This window comes from Schistocerca serialis, chromosome 6 (genome assembly GCF_023864345.2).
Source record: "Schistocerca serialis cubense isolate TAMUIC-IGC-003099 chromosome 6, iqSchSeri2.2, whole genome shotgun sequence".
NCBI lineage: Eukaryota > Metazoa > Arthropoda > Insecta > Orthoptera > Acrididae > Schistocerca > Schistocerca serialis.
Window position 1 is genome coordinate 497,777,559 of NC_064643.1, and position 21,763 is coordinate 497,799,321.

Consider the following 21,763-nt stretch of genomic DNA (forward strand, 5'->3'; position numbering starts at 1 on the left):
AGGACATAGGCAATTCATGCCAATTATATGCAGGCAAAAGACACAACACTTGGAATATATACCTTAAAGATATTGAAGAAGTAATAAATGAAATGCCCCATAGCACTGCACTACTACCTCCAGTTACTGTACTTAAAAATATTGAACCCCAAAACATAACCAGAGAAAATGTTAGACTTCCTATTGTACCATGTAGACAGCACAAACAAGTCATAGCAACAGCACTCTCCAACATCAGTAAGGCAGCCATTAAAAGAAAAGAAAGTGGAGGTAGAACAGCAATTAAAAGAACATTCTCAGTAGGCCAGAAAGTATTCGTAAAAACACCCCATCTCTCCAGTAAACAGAAACACAAAATACATAAGTTCTACGCTGCATACAAAGAACCTGTCATAATTAGCCGAATTGCTCATGATAATACTGTGGAACTAATGAACCCAAAAACAGGCAAAACCTTAGGACTTCACCATGTGAGCCATATCAAAAAGTTTGAAGATTAATTTTATTACTGGTAAATAATCAGCACAATATTTCAAGATTATGTTGCAGATAAGATCGTCAGGAGAAAGAAGAATGAAGAGAGAGGAAGATGGGAAAACGAAAGTAGTTTCAATAAAAGCAAAAACAAAAATAACACCAATAGTACCATAGATTAAGGTGAAGGGATAAAGCATAGATAGTCTAACAGCATGAAATACTAAAATGCTATACACCATGACACTACACAAAAATAAAAAGAAACGAATTTGAGGATTCTTGTAGAAGTTACGACTCAAAATATCTTAGAATTGTAATATGGAAAGGACGCCGAAATTTGTAAAGCTTTTTAAAATGGCGTAAAACAATGTAGGTACTAGATATATGTTAGATGATTATAAGTAAAACTTTTTGTAAGAACTGTGGTGTCACCGCCAGACACCACACTTGCTAGGTGGTAGTTTTAAATCGGCCGCGGTCCGTTTAGTACATGTCGGACCCGCGTGTCGCCACTGTGTGATCCCATACCGAGCGCCACCACAAGGCAGGTCTCGAGATACGGACTAGCACTCGCCCAGTTGTACGGACGACTTTGCTAGCGACTACACGGACGAAGCATTGCTCATTAGCCGAGCCAATAGTTAGAATAGCCTTCAGCTAAGTCAATGGCTACGACCTAGCAAGGCGCCATTGGTAACATTGCATGTATCTAAAGAGTCTCACTTGTATCGCCACAATCTCCAGATGTACCAAAAGGATGGATTAAAGTTAAGTAATACTGAAGCTACATACTTTTCTTTATAACATTCATTACGTATCCTGTTACAGACCTATAACTTGCCTGCTAAACGCGTGCCTTTCGGCTACTTCCATGCCGTGGCTGTCTTGCTACGCCACAACAGTTGGCAACGAGTCAACGGAAAGGGTCTTGTTCTTTCTAATTGCTTACATTTACTTGTGTCATGGCTTCGCCAGATGTACTGTCCGAATTTTATCGCTTGCAGAATCAGCAGACGCAGGCGTTATTGGATGCTCTTGGACAGCTCATCCAGGGTCAACGTGCACTGCAAAACGATGCGGCCAACGCCGCTTCACCGCTACCGCAACCACAACACGCAGTTGCACCCCAGTTTCGGCCTTTTGACTCCGCCCAGGAGTCATGGACGGAGTGGTCACGCCAGTTTGGATTTCATCTCGCCGCCTACAGAATTCAAGGTAACGAGCGGCAGCCTCATTTATTGGCGTGTGTAGGGGTGCAAACGTACCGTGTGATAGTGAAATTATTTCCCCGACGTGACGTAGCAACTCTGTCCTACGAAGAAATTTTGTCTGCTTTAGATCCCTATTTCAAGGAAACAGTTAATGTAGTTGCAAAAAGGTATACTTTCTTTCGTATGAAACGTACGGCCGGTCAAACTAATCGGGAGTGGGTTGCAACTTTGCAAGGCCTTACAAGGGATTGTGCTTTTGAGAGTGAATGTGGACTCCCTTATTCAGATACAATGCTACGTGATGCAATAGCACAGAATGTTTCTGATGTTCGCATACGGGAACAGATTTTGAAACTCGTCAATCCCTCCCTTCAACAAGTGATAAACATATTGGATAGACAAGACACGCTTGACTTTGCTCAGGAATCATTTGCAACTTCGCCAGCCGTGTGTACCATTAACCGGCCCGCCGGGCGCGCTGCGCGGACCGATAAACTGGCCTCGCGCACGTCCACGCAGCTGCCGCCACGCTCTAAATCAGGTGTGCCGCGCAAGCATACAAATGCAGTGAAATCATGCCCGCGGTGTGCAACTAGACATTCGCGTGATGCTTGCCCGTCACGCCAAGCTATTTGTTTTTACTGTAATAGAAAAGGACATGTTCAAAGTGTTTGCCAGAAAAAGCTCAGATCAGACACTCTTCATCATTCCAGGCCCTTTGCTTCGCGCCGGAATCGAACCATGAATACTCAGGCTCGTGAACCTTCGCCCATGGACATTCATGTAGTTAATTCCACCCCGTCCAGTGCCACTGTCTCTAACAGTGACTGTGTTCGTCCCACACATACTGTGCGTCAACGTCGCCGGAAATCACGTCAATTAGCAAGTGATGCTGTACCTGTATCAGCTCAAATTGCACGCGAAAGTCGCTCTTGTCGTCGGCAGGACAATAAACTTTTTGTGGACTTGGACTTTAATGACAAGGTCATACCATTCCAGCTTGATACCGGAGCTGATGTTTCATTGATCAATCACGACACATACAAACGACTGGGCAAACCTCCGTTGCGTGCCGCAAATGTTAAGTTACATAGTTATTCAGGTCAGAATATCCCTGTGTTCGGACAGTGCACTCTTCTTGCAACATATAAGGGACAAACAAAACTTGTGTCATTTTACGTTCTTCGTTCTTCTTCTGCAGTGAACTTGTTTGGTTTAGATTTATTTCAGTTGTTTAACATGTCTATAGTAAATCAGGTCCTATCAGTGAATCAGACTGTGCCTTCAGACAGTGTTTCTTGTCTGTGTGAAGAATTTGCAGACATTTTTGTACCGGGCCTTGGTTGCACTAAGAACTATGAAGCACATTTGGAACTGAAAGTAAACGCGCAACCGAAATTTTTCAGAGCGCGCAATGTTCCCCACGCATTGCGTGATGAGGTCGCAAGAACATTAAACGATTTAGAATCACAAGGAGTAATTGAACGTGTGCAAGCTTCTCTCTGGGCCTCACCCTTAGTAATTTTGCCGAAACCTTCCAGAAAATTGAGACTTTGTGTGGACTTCAAGGCAACAGTGAATCCACAATTAGTGATTGCAACTTATCCTTTACCCCGCCCGGAAGATCTTTTTTAAAAACTGTGCCCGGGTAAATATTTTTCGAAGTTGGACCTAGCAGATGCGTACTTGCAAATACCAGTGGACGAGGATTCCCAGCGCGTCTTGGTGGTTAACACGCATCTTGGTTTGTACCGATTCAAAAGACTGCCATTCGGGTGTGCCTCTGCCCCTGCATTGTTTCAGCAGTATCTGCAAACTGTTTGTGCATTGGTCCCTACTGTTGCGAACTATCTGGACGATATTGTGATCTCCGGAAGGACAGCCGACGAACATTTAGCAAATCTAAGAAAATTATTTCAGGTATTGCGCCAAAATGGTCTTCGCTTGCGGAAGGACAAATGTGTGTTTTTTGCTCGTGACTTGCCATATCTGGGACATGTAATCAATGCCCAAGGCATCCATCCCAGTCCAGAACACCTCCGTGCCATACAAGAATTACCTTCGCCGCAGAATTTGGAGCAGCTACAGAGTGTGTTGGGTAAAATTAACTATTATCATCGCTTTCTGCGCAATGCCTCTTCCATTTCAGCTCCGCTTCATCGCTTACGCCGTAAAGGTGTTCCGTTCGTCTGGACGACGGAATGCGAACGCGCCTTTCGCCAGTTGAAATCGGCATTGCTTTCAAATACTTGCATTACGCCATTCGATCCCCAGAAACCCCTTTTGTTGATGGTAGATGCATCGGATTTCGGGATCGGTGCTGTGCTTGAGCACAGAGATGGATCGCATGATCGCCCTATTGCCTTTTCGTCCAAATTTCTCTCGTCTGCACAAAGAAATTATTCACAGATAGAGAAAGAAGCTTTGGCTCTCGTGTTTGGTGTTACTAAGTTCCATGATTTCTTGTATGGTCGTCACTTTACCATCATCACAGACCACAAACCTTTGACGTCGCTTTTTCATCCGAACAAGCCTGTACCTCCGCGTACAGCGCAGAAATTCATTCGCTGGTCTATTTTCCTGTCGCAGTACCGCTACGATATCTTGTATTGGTCCACTGCTAAGCACGGAAACGCCGATGCGTTGTCCCGTTTGCCTGTTGCTGAGGATAGAGCATTCGATTCTTCCGAACTTGCTTGCATGTTCATTGATGCGGAAACTGATGACGTGGTCGAACATTTCCGATTGATTTTCGTCGTGTAGCTACAGCCACAGCTGCTGAGCCTGTCCTTGCTACCGTTTTGCGTTTTGTTGCTACGCAATGGCCTTTGTCAAAGTCTCGGATTGAGGATCCATTGGTTCGCCGATTTTTTGCTCACAAGGAGAGACTTTTTGTTCGACGTGGTGTTTTGTTGTTGCGTTCTGATAATGATCAGTCCAGAGTCGTGGTCCCACGTTCGTTACAATCCTCTGTTTTACGGCTTCTTCACCAAGTACATTGGGGTATGGTGCGAACGAAACAACTTGCTCGTCAGCACTGTACTTAGTTCGGAATCGATGCTGCGATTGCGAAAATGTGCTCTTCTTGCATTGCATGTGCCGAACAACAATCCGCACCAATGCGGAAAGTCTTTGCATGGCCACAAGCCACTTCCCCTTGGCAACGCTTGCACATCGATTTTGCTGGTCCATTCTGGAATGCTCGATGGTTGGTTCTGGTAGATGCCTTCAGTAATTTTCCTTTTGTTGTCCGGATGTCTTCCACGACGTCATCTGCCACCATCCAAGCGTTGTCTGCTATCTTTTGCATTGAAGGTCTTCCGCAGACTATTGTTTCCGATAATGGCCCACAATTCATGTCCGCAGAATTTCAGTCTTTCTGCAAGGCCAATGGTATTCAACATCTGACATCCGCGCCGATTTCGCCTCAGTCAAACGGTGCCGCTGAACGATTGGTCCGGACTTTCAAGTCACAGATGTTGAAGTTGAAAGAGTCGCATTCTAGGGAGGACGCGTTGTTGCTCTTTTTGTCATCGTATCGCTCTCAGCCCCGAGATGGTCGCTCGCCGGCTGAGTTGCTCCACGGTCGTCCTCATCGAACCTTGATGTCTTTGCTGTGTCTGCCACATCAGGTTCCTGTGCAGCGGCAGACTCCTGCTTTTGCTCCAGGCGATGTTGTATTCTATCGCAACTTTCGCAGTTCACGGCGTTGGCTCACAGGGCGCATTCTTCGCTGCCTCGGCCGTGCGATGTATTTGGTTTTGGGGGCCTCTGGTGAGGTGCGTCGGCATCTCAATCAGCTGCGCCTCTGTCGTCGCACGGGTTCTGCCACTCCCTGTCTGCTTTCAGCGACGGTGCCGTCCGGTCAGCGCCCTGGGAACCCATCTTCTGGCTCCCCTCATCCCCAGGTGTTACCGACGATGCCTTCCATTTTGCCCCATGGCGACGCGCCGCCGCAGCTGCCGCCGCCTGTTCTCCTGCCGGCGCCGCCCGCATTCGACGCTTTGCTGCAGCCGCCAGGCGCCTCCCTGGGTCACGCGCCGCTGATCGCTTCCCGTGACCAGCTGTCCTCCGCCATGGAACTCTTGCCCGCTCCGGACCACATGACGTCATCGTGCGTCGGATACCCCGACGCGATGGAGGTCAACCCTTCAGCCCCTCCTGTCTCTTTACGGGCGCATACACCGCATGTTGACGTGCACCCTGGACTAGGTTTTCAGGCGTTTCCTAGATCCCCTCGGACCGAATGGCCGGGTGCGTGTGGCACAGCCTCGCCTGTTGTTAGGCTCCCCACCTCATCGCATACGTCAACATGGGGTCCTCCCCACGGCGGGCGGAAGCCTTATAACACGACCGTTTGCCGATTTGCGGGGGAGGAATGTGGTATCACACTTGCTAGGTGGTAGTTTTAAATCGGCCGCGGTCCATTAGTACATATTGGACCCGCGTGTCGCCACTGTGTGATCGCAGACCGAGCGCCACCACAAGGCAGGTCTCGAGATATGGACTAGCACTCGCCCAGTTGTACGGACGACTTTGCTAGCGACTACACGGACGAAGCATTGCTCATTAGCCGAGCCAATAGTTAGAATAGCCTTCAGCTAAGTCAATGGCTACGACCTAGCAAGGCGCCATTAGTAACATTGCATGTATCTAAAGAGTCTCACTTGTATCGCCACAATCTCCAGATGTACCAAAAGGATGGATTAAAGTTAAGTAATACTGAAGCTACATACTTTTCTTTATAACATTCATTACGTATCCTGTTACAGACCTATAACTTGCCTGCTAAATGCGTGCCTTTCGGCTACTTCCGTGGCGTGGCTGTCTTGCTACGCCACAACAAGAACCATTGTAAAAACTCCAGGAAAGACCAGTTGCAATGACCCACAAGTTGTAACGCGAGAAGTATCAAGAAAGAAAAGGACGTAATTAGCAAGACACGGTTCCTACAAGGCAGAAGCGCCGAGAGAAGGGAAAGGACACTAAGACCAACACAAGGCCCTTGTAGCTGAAGTGGGCAGTAAATCTGCTGAACCACAGAGTGGCAGAACCCTGCTGGGACAGAACACGGAACCACAGAGTAGCAGAACACGGAAGGCCAAGAGGGTCTTGGAACGCCCCGACTCAGCGGAGCGAGCAAAAAATGGCCCGACGAGAAGACTGCTTGGGCAAGGCACCACTGGCAAAAAAATATGTGTAAAAGTTACACTACTGCTATTAAACAGCACACTGATGCACGAAACTGAAGAACACTTCCACAAAGTAAAAATGACACGCCCAAACAATTTATCAAACTGTTACTAAGAGGAGAACTTCAAAACGACTAGTTATCAATAAATATTTCCATATCCTGCCCAGAGAAGAACCAAGAAGCAAGTAAGAAGCAGAGAAAAAGCAGGAAGAACAGAAGTTGAAGATTCGCAAGATTGAGACCAAGAAAGAAGATGGGTGAAGAATAGACGACATACATTCCCAAATCCCTATCCTATTGTAAACTAGTCGTCTGCGAAGTATTGTAACAAAAACGACCGCTTTCAGCGACACATAACGATGACTTTCACACATGCAAAGCCAGTAAACCATGAGATTCTGCACTCACAGCTCCATTCCATTATGGGACCTCCACAATAGCGACACACACTTGCAAAGCCAACAAGGAACGACGAATGAAGCTGTACGTCAAATACTTGCCCACATCCATCTCGCTCAAGTCCATCACCTTTGTACAAAAACATTCGCCAACCTCATGCTTAAACATTCATAGGATTGCGTGAATGTGTGAAATCAAATTATGTGATGTAGGAATTGTGCAAAAGAAATGTGTGAAAAACTAAGTAAGTTAAGGACACCAGACAGCTAATATACTACAAAATAACAGTCATTGACTATGGACTTAAGTAAAAAATAGACTATCGATAAAAATAAGTCGTTAGTTCTGAAATGGACAGTACATAAAGAACGAAAGTAAGGCATAATAAACACTAAAACTTTATGCCACTTATTTTCTCCTCATAAAAATAAAAGAATAACTATATTTTACTTATTTTCTCCTTATAAAAACAAAAAATAAAAAATTATCTTGTTGGATGTTTTCCCTTTTTTTAACATTTGTACCATTTGGTAGGATAATATCTCAATACTTGTGTATGTATATTTCTTTGTCAAAGCAATTCTTCGAAATAATTCTTATTTGTTAGTACAACAACCAAGAGGGAATAATAAGAGTGGACGATCAAGAACGAAGTGCTCGTATTAAGAAGGGTGTAAGACAAGGCTGTAGCCTTTCGCCCCTACTCTTCAATCTGTACATCGAGGAAGCAATGATGGAAATAAAAGAAAGGTTCAGGAGTGGAATTAAAATACAAGGTGAAAGGATATCAATGATACGATTTGCTGATGACATTGCTATCCTGAGTGAAAGTGAAGAAGAATTAAATGATCTGCTGAACGGAATGAACAGTCTAATGAGTACACAGTATGAGTTGAGAGTAAATCGGAGAAAGACGAAGGTAATGAGAGGTAGTAGAAATGAGAACAGTGAGAAACTTAACATCAGGATTGATGGTCACGAAGGTAAGGAATTCTGCTACCTAAGCAGTAAAATATCGAATGATGGACGGAGCAAGGAGGACATCAAAAGTAGACTCACTATGGCAAAAAAGGCATTTCTAGCCAAGAGAAGTCTACTAATATCAAATACCGGCCTTACTTTGAGGAAGAAATTTTAGAAGATGTACGTCTGGAGTACAGCATTGTATGGTAGTGAAACATGGACTGTGGGAAAGCAGGAACAGAAGAGAATAGAAGTATTTGAGATGTGGTGCTATAGACGAATGTTGAAAATTAGGTGGACTGATAAGGTAAGGAATGAGGAGGTTCTACACAGAGTTGGAGAGAAAAGGAATATGTGGAAAACACTGATAAGGAGAAGGGACAGGATGATAGGACATCTGCTAAGACATGAGGGAATGATTTCCATGGTACTAGAGGGAGCTGTAAAGGGCAAAAATGGGAGAGGAAGACAGTGATTGGAATATGTCAAGCAAATAATTGAGGACGTAGGTTGCAAGTGCTACTCTGAGATGAAGAGGTTAGCACAGGAAAGAAATTCGTGGCGGGCCGCATCAAACCAGTCAGTAGACTGATGACCAAAAAAAAAGTGTAACAATGTTGAAATTAGTGTCTAGCAACAAAAACATTTTACTTGTACATGATATTTAAAAAATTGTTAGGAATAGATTTTACTTAATTATTACATTTATAAAAATAAAATATTTCTAAGAAAATCGATGTGAAAGACACCTCACTTTCGAAAACAAACTTCATAAAAAACAAACTTCACACTTAAATAAAGAAAGAAAATAATTAAAAATTAATAATGATAATAGCATAAAAATATTCTTCTCTTGTCAATACAAACATATTTTTGAGAATAATGTGGAAGAATATAAAAATATAAATTAGTAATGCAAACTAGCATAGAACAAGAATAACGTGGCCGAACAGTAGGCTACAGAATTTAGATAAAAGAATAATTTTTGACTGACTTGGACAACGATTCAATCATTGCCTAACTTCAGTCCAAAAATTAAGTTCGAAGGGTGGTGATATGTAAGGTGTCAGGCAAATCCAACACCTTCCATGAAAACCCTGACATGATAAGCAAATCCAGTAGTATGTCACATAGCTCCGAATAAATCGTGACATTAGATTAACCAAAGTAATACGAGTAACGAGTGAGCATATGGAGTGCCACAGACTAACACAAGAATGCGTAAATGCATGTCATACCTTCCCACCGTGAGACAGATGCAGTTCCGAGGGGAGAAACGGGAACAGAAGGCGAGAGCAGAACCGTGTTAAGCTGGAAGGCCCTACGACAAGGGACGGACACCCACGTCGCCAGCTAACCACCAGGACCACCCCCCCAGCCCATGTTAAAAGCTAGAGCCCTCTAGAAGAACAGTACAGATCTTACGATAACACTAAAAGGGCGACACCAGCTGCAAGTTATAGCGTGAGTCTTTTTCGCGCCTCTGTTACGTTGCAAACGTTAAAAGCATTGCCCCACCACGAAAAGTAACCGCCAGGATCTCCCCCCAGCCCTTGTTAAAAGATAGAGCCCTCCAGAAGAACAGTATAGATCCTACAATAACACTAAAAGGGCCACACCAGCCGCAAGTTTTAGTGTGAGACTTTTTCGCGTCTCTGTTATGTTGCAAACATTAAAAACATTGTCCCACCGCGACAAGTAACCGCCAGGACCACCCCACCCCCAGCCCATGTTAAAAGATAGAGCCCTCCAGAAGAACAGTATAGATCTTACAATAACACTGAAAGGGCCACACCAGCTGCAAGTTTTAGCGTTAGACTTTTTCGCGTCTCTGTTACGTTGCAAACTTTAAAAACATTGCTCCACCATGGAAAGTATAATGTTTCTCATTGGATAGACAGACTTTTTGCAGGCAGAGCTTAAGGTTAACATTGAGACCCTGATTGGTCAGATGAAAACACAGCCAGATAGTTTTTTTTAAACCAACTTCGGTAAATTGTAGTAAGGAGAAGTTAGGTGGGAGTTCCTTCCGAGACGGGGAGCTGTATGGAGCTGCACCAGCCGCCGCCCCCTGACGAACACCGACAAGGTAATGAACGCATGTGATGCCGCATTTTTCAGCGCATAAGGCTTCACTCAGAACTGCAGAAGTCTCATCTGTTACATCCCTTTTTACGTAATACTAGTGTCGATCGTTAATTGAAGCTCATGGTATTCACATTTGCTACGTAAGTTAAAATCTGAAACGCGATGATTTTTCTGTTATATAATTATTGAGAAGCCACATCAGCCACTGTAATTTACGACAAGTTAGATAAGTAATGAAAGATAATTGAGGGTCACTGTAGACCATTTTGATAGTTTTCTCTTTTGTGAAACTTAATTTAAACCTAGATTATAGATGTGATATGGCATAGGTCATCCTTCAATCCATTGTAGAACTTGGAAACCCATTCAGGGAATATTCGTTCACATTTTTGTTGAACGCAGTTGATTTTTATCATCCTGTATTAATGCATTTCCTTTTATCAATAGCGCAATTTATAAACAATGTTTTGGAGTAGAATAAAATTTCCAATGGTAAACTTAACTGCTTTTTCGACGTTATTTTACCAGCTAACTAAAAATAGGAAAGCCTTGAACCCCGTCCACTAAATTTAGTTAGTATTAAGATTCTTTTACAGGGAGTGCAGTGGAGCTGACGCTGAAATCATTAAGTATTTGGTTACATCATCGCTAGTCTCACTGTACTCTTCTGAACTCTACATGTCATGTGTGGTCTGGCGTCTCCTTACCAGCAACAGGTCCCAGGTTCAAACTAGTCAATTTCCCACGCTCAGAGTGTCGCTGCGCGAAAGTGGTAGGGAGACACGACCTCCAGCAAACAGAAACCACGAAGAATGTTAGAAACAGACAGAAAGTAGTATGCGAAAAGCAAGGAAAAGGAACACATTGCTGATAGAATCATCCATTTTTCAGTACTACTTTCACTGGGAAATTGGAAACTTAACTGTTATCCTCTCAGGCCAAAGCAAGAGCCATGGACCTGTATTTAACACGTGAATTTGACCAAGAAATATTTAGAATATAGATGAATCGCCCAACCATGGCCTTATTTCCCCATTATCAACTGCAATCTCAAACTGAATTATTCTAACCGAATGCTTCCCATTATCAACTGCAAACTCAAACTGAATTATTCTAACCGAATGCTTCCCATTATCAACTGCAAACTCAAACTGAATTATTCTAACCGAATGCTTCGTCAATAGCACTAGAGCAGTGCTTACAGGAGCACCTCCCTAACGTTACAATTAAAAGAAAACAGCTCTCGGTCACTAATTTTTAACGAATTAACCGGGATTCAACACTGCTGAGAGTGTCGTCCTCAGAATTTAAACCAAAGAAAGCTTTATAACATGGTCACAGAATTATGACTAAAAACGTATGATTCAGATTATAAGTACGGAATTATCGTGAAAGACTGGCAACACTTATATGTCATTTATAAAATAATAAATATGCCAAAAGGGCATTAGTCACAAAGATATTTAAGATAAACAAACTGTGATGGCGAGCCACTAATGGCTGCTCGTTACTTGCGTGGTGCAGGTTGTAAACGGACAGTCCGTTTACAACCTACACCAAGCAAGTAACCAGCAGCCCTTAGAGGCTCGCCATCACAGTTTTTTTATCTTAAATATCTTTGTGACTAATGCCCTTTTGGCATTTTTACTATTTTATAAATGACGTATAAGTGCTGCCAGTCTTTCACGATGATTCCGTACCTATAATCTGAATCATACGTTCTTAGTCATAATTCTGTGACCATGTTATAGACCACTCTCTGGTTTTTGATTCTGAGGAAGACACTCCTAGCAGTGTTGAAACCTCGTTAATTCGTTAAAAATTAGTGACCGAGAGCTGTTTTCTTTTTAATTGTAACTATTCACGGTCTCTGAACGTGCAGCCATGTACAAAATTTTCCCTAACTTAACTTCCTTGCTCAGAGGTGCGTGGGTGAAAGAAACGTTGCGAAATAGCCTCCTGTACCTCATGAAAGGGGACTACTACCCTCTGTAACCGTTCAGCGTCTCTGGTTTTAGCAAAAGCACGACGAAGCTGCAGCTCTATGAAAAACTCAGGATACACTGGAGCGGATTTCAGATTACTTGTATCCTCCCATTTATACACGAACACACACAAACCCACCCACACAAAGATACACACGAAAACACACACACACACCACACACACACACACACACACACACACACGCAGGGTAAAAGTGGGAAAGAAAACGTACGGCACACAGGAAAAAATAAATACAGACACCATCTCCTTCACCAGAGGCTACATGTTGATGTGGCAACAAAGATACGAACGACAAATGAAGCTGCTGCCAGCATGTCAAGACACAAGCTGCATTTTAACACTGATGAAACCAGCCTAACTGACCCCTTTCCATCTGTATCCTGTACATGTATGGATATTTGAGCGATGTATTTTCATTGTATTATGATGACAGTACCTATACCATTGTGGGATGATCCCTAAATGAATAAATATACGAATAAATACATCAATAAGGAAAAATGGAATTAATTATCTAAAGGTAGCCACTTTGGAAACGAATGAATATATACACATCTATAACACCAATTATAGCGCACAGCCAGTAAAAAGTCTAGAGAACTTTCCTGGTTTTGCGAGAATGTGCAATTTTCGAAATCTACGAACCGTGGACGTACTTTAAAACACACGAAGATTGAAATACTTACGTACTTTAAAACACACGAAGATTGAAATACTTTATTTATTGCTCTATAGACTCATTACGTTAGCTCTCAATTTTATCTTCGTTGTCTAATTCCACTGAAAGTATCACAGCCTCAGGCTCGTATTTATTGTAAGGAGGCAAGTAATAACGTATCAGATGAAAGCAATAACAGAGAACACGACTGTATAGTGAGTTTAAAACTCCGGCTTTAACGAAGTGAGAAGAAGAAAAAGGAATGCTGAAGATGCGCAGTCTAACAGCAGAATCGCTTCCGCTGCTTGTCTGCGCCCCTGCTGCCAAGGCAAAGACAAACTTGGGATAACGGCGGCCCATTCTGTGGGCGAGAAGCACAGCCACTAACCGAAACCCATCCTTGTTTATGACAGCTTGTTTTGTAGACGAGGCGGACCGAGGAATTGCTTCGCTTCAGCACAGGCGCAGGTGTTCTCCCGTTCGGCAAGCAGCGCAGATAGTTCGGGCCCGCACTTTGTGTCCCATAAAATACAGCGCTTTACTGCCGATCCTAAAGCTATGGACACTTGCGTCATGGATTATGTTAGTGCAAACATTTTTCAGTGGTAGGTCTGTATGTTGTGCACCATATGTATGTGGTACAATAGCCCTGCTGCGATGACTCAGACTGTCCAGAGACTTCGGAAGAGAGACTACAGTTTCAGAGACGTAGTATTTCGATGGCGCAGAGCCGAGTAGAAATTGAATGTTAAGACGTACTGAGATGTCAGTGTAGACATACTGTGACGTACACAAACCAACAAGGTAATGATAAAGTCCAATAACGCAGTTGGCAATGTCGTTTTAGTCTACAATGAAATCGGCATCTACATGCATTATGTGATCTGAAATATCTGGACCCCTCCAAAAACACACGTTTTTCTTATTAGGTGCATTGTGCTGCCACCTACTGCCAGGTACTCCATATCAGCTGCCTCAGTAGTCATTAGACACCGTGAGATAACAGAACCGAGCGCTGCGTGGAAGTCACAGACTTCGAACCTGGTCAAGTGATTCGGAGACACTTCTGTCATACGTGTGTACGTGACATTTCCACACTCCTAAACATCCTTAGGTCCACTGTTTCCGATGTGATAGTGAAGTGGAAACGTGAAGAGGCACGTACAGCACAAAAGCGTACACGCCGACCTCGTCTGTTCACTGACAGAAACCGCCGACAGCTGAGGAGGGTCGTAATGTATAATAGGCGGACATCTGTTCAGACCATCACACAGGAATTCCAAACTGCATCAAGATCCACTGCAAGTACTATGTTAGTTAGGCGGGGGGTGAGAAAACTTGGATTTCATGGTCGAGCGGCTGCTCATAAGCCACACATCACGCCGGTAAGTGCCAAACCACGCCTCGCTTGGTGCAAGGACCGTAAACATTGGACGATTGAACAGTGGGAAAACGTTGTGTGGAATGACGAACCACGGTACATAATGTGGCAATCCGATGGCAGGGTGTGGATATGGCGGATGCCCAGTGAACGTTAACTGCCAGCGTGTGTAGTGCCAACAGTAAAATTCGGAGGCGGTGGTGTTGTGTGTGGTCGTGTTTTTCATGGAGGGAGCTTGCACCCCTTGTTGTTCTGTGTGCCATTATCACAGAACAGGCCTGCATTGATGTTTTAAGAACCTTCTTGCTTCCCACTGTTGAAGAGCAATTCGGGGGCGGCGATTGCATCTTTCAGCAATATCGAGCAGCTGTTCATAATACACGGCCTGTGGCGGAGTGGTTCACAATAGATCCCTGTAAACGATTGGCCTGCACAGAGTCCTGAGCTGAATCCTATAGAACACCTTTGGGACGTTTTGGAATGCCGATGTCGTGCCAGGCCTCACCGACCGACATCGAGACCTCTCCTGAGTGCAGTAATCCGTGAAGAATGGGCTGCCATTCCCCAAGAAACCTTCCAGCACATCGTTGAACGTACGCCTACGAGAGTGGAAGCCGTCATCATGGCTAAGGGTGGGCCAACACCCTATTGAATTCCAGCATTACCGATGGTGATCGCCACGAACCTGTAAGTCATTTCAGCCAGTTGCCTGGATATCTTTGATCACATAGTGTACATTCTATAAGCCTCGTTAAAGTATGCGGCATGATTCCCAATGGTGCGTGGAAAGAAGGAGTTGGTAGGTCTTCGTATTTCTATGATATTCATGTTCTTACCGTTCCGCTAGCTCTGTTGTAAAAAGTAGTACACTCCTCGACTCATCTTAGAACGTACGCTCTCGGAATTTCATCAGTAAGTCTCTCTGCAATCCACAATGTCTCTTTTGAATCGTCTACCACTAGAATTTGATGATCATCTCCGCGCTTAGTAAGTAAACTTGTGACGAAATGCGCTGCTCCTCGTTGGAGCTTCATTTATTAATCCAGCCTGAGTCATGTGCAATAGTCAAGCATCTTTCGGACTCTTGTTTGTAATCGACATCTTTCATGGATGAGCTAGAATTCTTCAAGATTCTTGCAGGCTGGGGCGGAGATTTTCTCCGCTCAGGGACTGGGTGTTATGTTGTCCTAATCATCATCACTTCATCCCCATCGATGCGCAAGTCGCCGAAATGGCGTCAAATGGAAAGACTTGCACCAGGCGAGCGGTCTACCCGCCGGGAGGCGCTCGTCACACAGCATTATTATTAACTGAAAAGTAGCGCCTCCGAATCTTTTAATCTGTCTGAAAATGGATCGTGGTATTACATGTCATGCATATTACTCAGTTGACCTCCCCGCTCCGCTGACGCAACTTGCAAACCTCTGCCGCTAGAGGGCTCCGAATTGTAGCATGTAGCATAGCGGTGTGTGACGTAGCTATGTGCTGCGTGAGAAACAGCGTACTGTAAACGAGCTTATAACCGCAGAAAACTCCTTCTGCATGACAATGCCAGACCACATACGAGCGCTGTGACATCTACAACAATCCAGCGCCTTGGGTTCACTGTCAACAATCATCCTCCATACAGTCCCGGTTTGGCATCACCCGATTTTCATCCGCCTCCAAACCTCAGAGAACACCTTCGAGGATTTCATTTTGATGGCGATGAAGTGGTACAAACAGAGTTGACATTGTGGCCCCGTTAACATAGTCAAACATTCTACAGTGACGGTATGGACAAACCGGTAACTTATTTGGAGAAATGTGTTCGCCGCCAGGATGACTATGTTGAGAAATAAATACGTAAACATGAAGAATGAAGTTGAATGATGACAAGAAATTAATTATTTAAGAAGGTTTCAGAGCTTTCACATAAAAAACGCGAGGCATTACTTTTCAGCATGCTCTCGTATCAGTGTGTCAACATTTTGCTTTAATTTTTCTGGAAGGATACTCCTAAATATTTTAGGGTTTTTTTCTGTTTCCTATGATTCATCGCCAATACCGTAATCGAGCAGTTATCGATCTCTTCATCTATTGGAAATGTCGTGTGGCTAGGGCCTCCCGTCATGTAGACCGTTCGCCTGGTGCAAGTCTTTCGAGTTGACGCCACTTCGGCGACTTGCGTGTTGATGAAGATCAAACACACACCGAACATTTCCAAGATTATAATCTGATGAGAAATTTACTGTGACACTGAATTAATCAGAAAACTTGTAACACTGAAAATGCAAATAAAATACTTTTTGCACTATCGAACATTTTTGGCCATTTAATATCTGTTGATAACTTGTAATATGCTGCTGTTTCTGAATCTGGAATCTTAGAAACTTTATTTTATACGTAGTGGATGTAATAGTGTATTTATTTCTGAAAGTATATAGTTGATTGTAATTATAATATAAATATAGTAAACCGTTGGGTAATCAGGAAGCTAACTTTGTTTAAATGTATCGATAGCAACGACGAAATGGCAGTAGCTGTGCCGTTGTTCATCTTTGCGTATGGAGAGTCTCTGTCGCGCTGCGAGCAGAGAGAACACACAGCTACTTGAGTCTTGAAAGAGTGCGGAAGTGTTTGCTGGGCGCCAACCAGCAGCAGCAACAACAGCAATAGTAGCAGCTCAGCGCTGTCGTCGGCTACATTCTTCGTGAACGTTAACAGACGCATTGTAACTAATGCTATACAGGCAGTACCCAGTGGCATTTCTTGAACAAACTTTAATGGCTAACTTTCTTTAATAATAACCTGCCATAGTTAAAACATATGGGGTACCTGTCTTGTCATTGCCCTCAGACATTATTACCAAGCAGGGTCCCTTTTTTTTCCAGGCAATCGCCGAGCGTCGTAAATATACGAAAATTAGTTAACTATTTACTGCCAGTTTTGTTTGTTTACTAATGACCAGTTTCAGTCTAAATTTTGCTGCCTCAGTGACTGTTCATTCTTATACTGCGTAGCAGAAGCTTACCAGCTTGGAAAATTTGCCATTTTTCACTTTTTATTTCACTCACAGTAACGTAGAATTTGCAAAAGTAATAACTAAAGATATAGCACAACTTAAGACTGTGCAATTTCATTTATTCCGCATTTAGCTTAGCGATTGAATTCTGATGGCTTGGTACGTACTTTATTGTTCTTATGTTCTTATGTTATTGTTCTTATGTTAGAAATCAGTTGCCCCTTTGCTTACAGTAAATTCAATTCAATCTTTTAATAATTAGCAGTAAACTGCTTGCTTTTCTTCCAAATTTTGCACTACGTTACGCTGAAGTAATTGAAAGTCGCTTTTTCAAGTAACGATGTTTCATTTGCTGTCAGTCATTTATTTAACCAGCAACTTCATTTAACTTTGCTTTCAGAATTTAGTATTGCAGAATAAGTTACTACAAACTCACTGCTTTCGGATTCATTTATTTTCTCGTGACATGTTGTGTTGTGGAAAGGCATGACAACTTTTTGTTGCCACGCCAGTGATTAATTGCTTAATTTTCTTTGCCATTGCCTTTCTTAGGATTTTGGATATTCACTGTCCGGGTGGGCTGAGCACGATTTAATTATCCCCTTTTTTTGCTAAATAGTATTTTGTATTAAGTAGTACGTGGTATTCTTTCCCTTCCTGGGTGGTTCGGGAGCGATCGCACCACATTCCACCCATTTCAAAATTATTAACAGTATTTAGATAAGGTTTAGAAGGGATTCTTCCTTCAGTAGGATTTGTTGTACCCTTTTCTCCTACTAACCGGTGTTATTTTCCTTCGGTAGCGATAGCCCTACTTACTGTAAAATTTCATTATGCAGACGTGATGACGGTCATTTATACTGAAGAGCAGAGAAACTGGTACACCCGATGAAATCGTGTAGGGCCCCCCGCGAGCACGCGGAAGTGCCGTAACACGACGTGGCATTGACTCGAATAATGTCTAAAGTAGTTCTGGAGGTAATTGACACAATGAATCCAACAGGGCTGTCCATAAATCCGCAAGAATACGAGGGGGGCGTGCAGATCTCTTCTGAATAGCACGTTGCAAAGCACACAAGATATGCTCAATAATGTTCATGCCTGGGGAGTTTAGCCGGCCGGTGTGACCGAGCGGTTCTAGCGCTTCAGTCTGGAACCGCGCGACCGCTACGGTCGCAGGTTCGAATCCTGCCTCGGGCATGGATGTGTGTGATGTCCTTAGGTTAGTTAGGTTTAAGTAGTTCTAAGTTCTAGGGGACTGAAGACCTCAGATATTAAGTCCCATAGTGCTCAGAACCATTTGAACCAGTCTGGGGAGTTTGGAGGCCATCGGAAGTGTTTAAACTCAGAAGAGTCTTGCTGGAGCAATTCTAGATTTGTGGGGTTTCGTATTGTCCTGTTTGAATTGCCCAATGTCGGAATGCACTTTGGACATGAATGGATGCAGGCGATCATACAGGATGCTTACGTACGTGTCACCTGTCAGAGTCGTATCTAGGAGTATCAGGGGTCCCATACAACTCCAGTTGCACACGCTGACATGTAGGATCCATGGATTCTGAAGCTGTATCCATACCCGTATACGTCCATTCACTCAATACAATTTGTAACGAGACTCGTCCGACCAGGCAGCACGTTTCCAGTCATCAACAATCCAATGTCGGTGTTGATGAGCCCAGGCGAGGCGTAAAGCTTTGTGTCATGTACTCATCAAGGATACATGAGTGGGCCTTCAGCTCCGAAAGCCCATATCGATTATGTTTCGTTCAATATTTCGCACTCTGACACTTGCTCATGGCCCAGCACTGAAATCTGCAGCAATGTGCGGAAGGGTTACACTTCGGTCACGTTGAATGATTCTCTTCAGTCGTCGTTGGTTCCGTTCCCGCAGGATCGTTTCCGGCCGCAGCGGTGTCGGAGATTCCTGATATTCACGGTACACTTGTGAAATGGTCGTACGGAAAAATCCCCACTTCATTGCTACCTTGGAGATGCTGTGTCCCGTTGCTCTTGCGCCGACTATAACACTACTTTCAAACTCACATAAATCTTTATAACCTGCCGTTGCAGCAGCAGTGACCGATCTAACAAATGCGCCAGATACTTGGTGTCTTACATAGGCGTTGCCGACTGCAAGGTCGTATTCTGCCTGTTTACATATCTCTGTATTTGAATACGCATGCCTAAGCCAGTTTCTTTGGCGCTTCAGTGTAATTGCAATCTAACAGGCCGATTAGGATGCGGTAGTTTACAAACTGACATTACATGTACTATTACAGTGCTTCAGAGACCATATTAAACATCTGGTTCCCCTGTAACTGGTCGAATTCACGAGTTCAACTGTCAGAAAAGATAAGAGAACATCACAATAGGACGAAATAAACCTTGAGGTTCACGAGAGCTCTGCTTAAGTGTTATTACTGCAGATAGAGTCCATGGCTCAGGCTAACCGTACTCAATATACTCAGGATAGCAGTAATCAATGTACTGCAGGCTCTCAGTTGCCCCATGTGGCTATAGCCCGAAAGCTCAGACATATTGTTCGAGGCCGTACAGTATCGTAGACCCACGGCACGTACCTTGAGCTAAGAAACAGGCTTTTGAGCAGCAAGACGAACATCGAAACGGACAGTGTGGCGACTTCGGAAACGTCACGGATTGTCAGCACCGCGAGCAGTGTTGTAACTTCGCTAGTCCCGGCAACAGAGAAATGCGTGGTGAAAGTGGTGCGTCCAACGACACATGAATGCCTCCATGCGTTTCCAGATGATTTCTAGTTCTGCATACAGCATTAAGATGGACGTACCTGCCAGTGGATGGTCTGAGGATGGTTCAAATGGCTCTGAGCACTATGGGACTCAACATCTTAGGTCATAAGTCCCCTAGAACTTAGAACTATTTAAACCTAACTAACCTAAGGACATCACACACACCCATGCCCGAGGCAGGATTCGAACCTACGACCGTAGGAGTCCCGCGATTCCGGACTGCAACGCCAGAACTGCACGGCCACCGCGGCCGGCGATGGTCTGAGGAGTACAGGCGTTGACAGGTAGCATTTGTCATTATCATTCTGGCCCAGCATCTATCGTGATAGTTTGAAATGCCATTAGGTACATAACACTATCACCTCAGGTTAGATTAGTCCTTAATTTGGAAAGCAGCTGCTACATATGTGACGTGTTAAGAATTGTGGCTGTGCCCTGTCTTCGACATCTCCATAATAGCGTAAGATCGCATGGAACTCAGGTCGTCTCGACCTACGTACCTGGATTTAGTGGGTGTCCAACTGTTACCAGCGCGATCTTTGAAAATACATGGTCATGGGTTCCCCAGAGGCTGGCACGCAGCCACCCGCCAACTACTAGGGTTGTAGAACGCTGGCTTGTAGCTGAAGAAGCATGCATTGTGGTACCTGTATCTGTCACACAAATTGAGGTAGTTAGGCCATTGTTGCTCCCAGTAGTGAAAGTTCTGTGTACTAAACACGACAGGTACACCCCTAAACTACCTACAAATCTGGTCGTGTGCTCTTCCAGTTATTCTTTAAAGGCCTGATCATTATTTTTTTGTAATTTGCTCTCATTCCTGATATTGCAGTTTTAATGGTCAGCAGTGTGAAAAATATGAAACTTTCTAAACAAATTACTCTGTACCCTATAAAGCCGAAGCAAGCCCTTAAACACTAAGACGGCTGTATGGTCAATTACACTGAAGTTACAAAAGTCATGGGATAGTGATATGCACATAGAAATTGCGGTGATATCGCGTACACAAGGTATCAAAGGGCATTGCGTTGGTGGATCTGTCATATACATCCAGGTGATCCATGTGAAACGATTCCGACGTGATTATGGCTGCACGACGGGAATAAACAGAGTCTGAGTGGGGAATGGTAGTTGGAGCTAAGCGCCTAAGACAATCCATTTCGGAAATCGTTATCGAATTCCGTATTACGAAATTCACTGTATCAAGAGTGTGCCGAGAATACCAAACTTCAGACATTATCTCTCACCATGGACAACGCAGTGGCCGACGGACTTCACATAACGACTGAGAACAGTGGCGATTGCCTTGAGTCGTCAGTGCTAACAGACCATCAGCAGTGCTTGAAATAGCGGCGAGGAATGAATCTGGGGCGCACGACGAACGTTTCCGTTAATAAAATGCGGCGATATTTGGCGTTAATGGACTTTGGCAACAGACGACCTGCGTTAGTGACTTAGCCAACAGCACGACATCGCCTGCAGCGCCTCTCCTGTTTTCGTGACCTTGTCGGTTGGGCCCTAGACGACTGGAAAACATGACCTCGTTAGATGAGTCCCGATTTCAGCTGGTAACAGATGACGGTAGGCTTCAAGTGTGACGTAGACGCCACGAA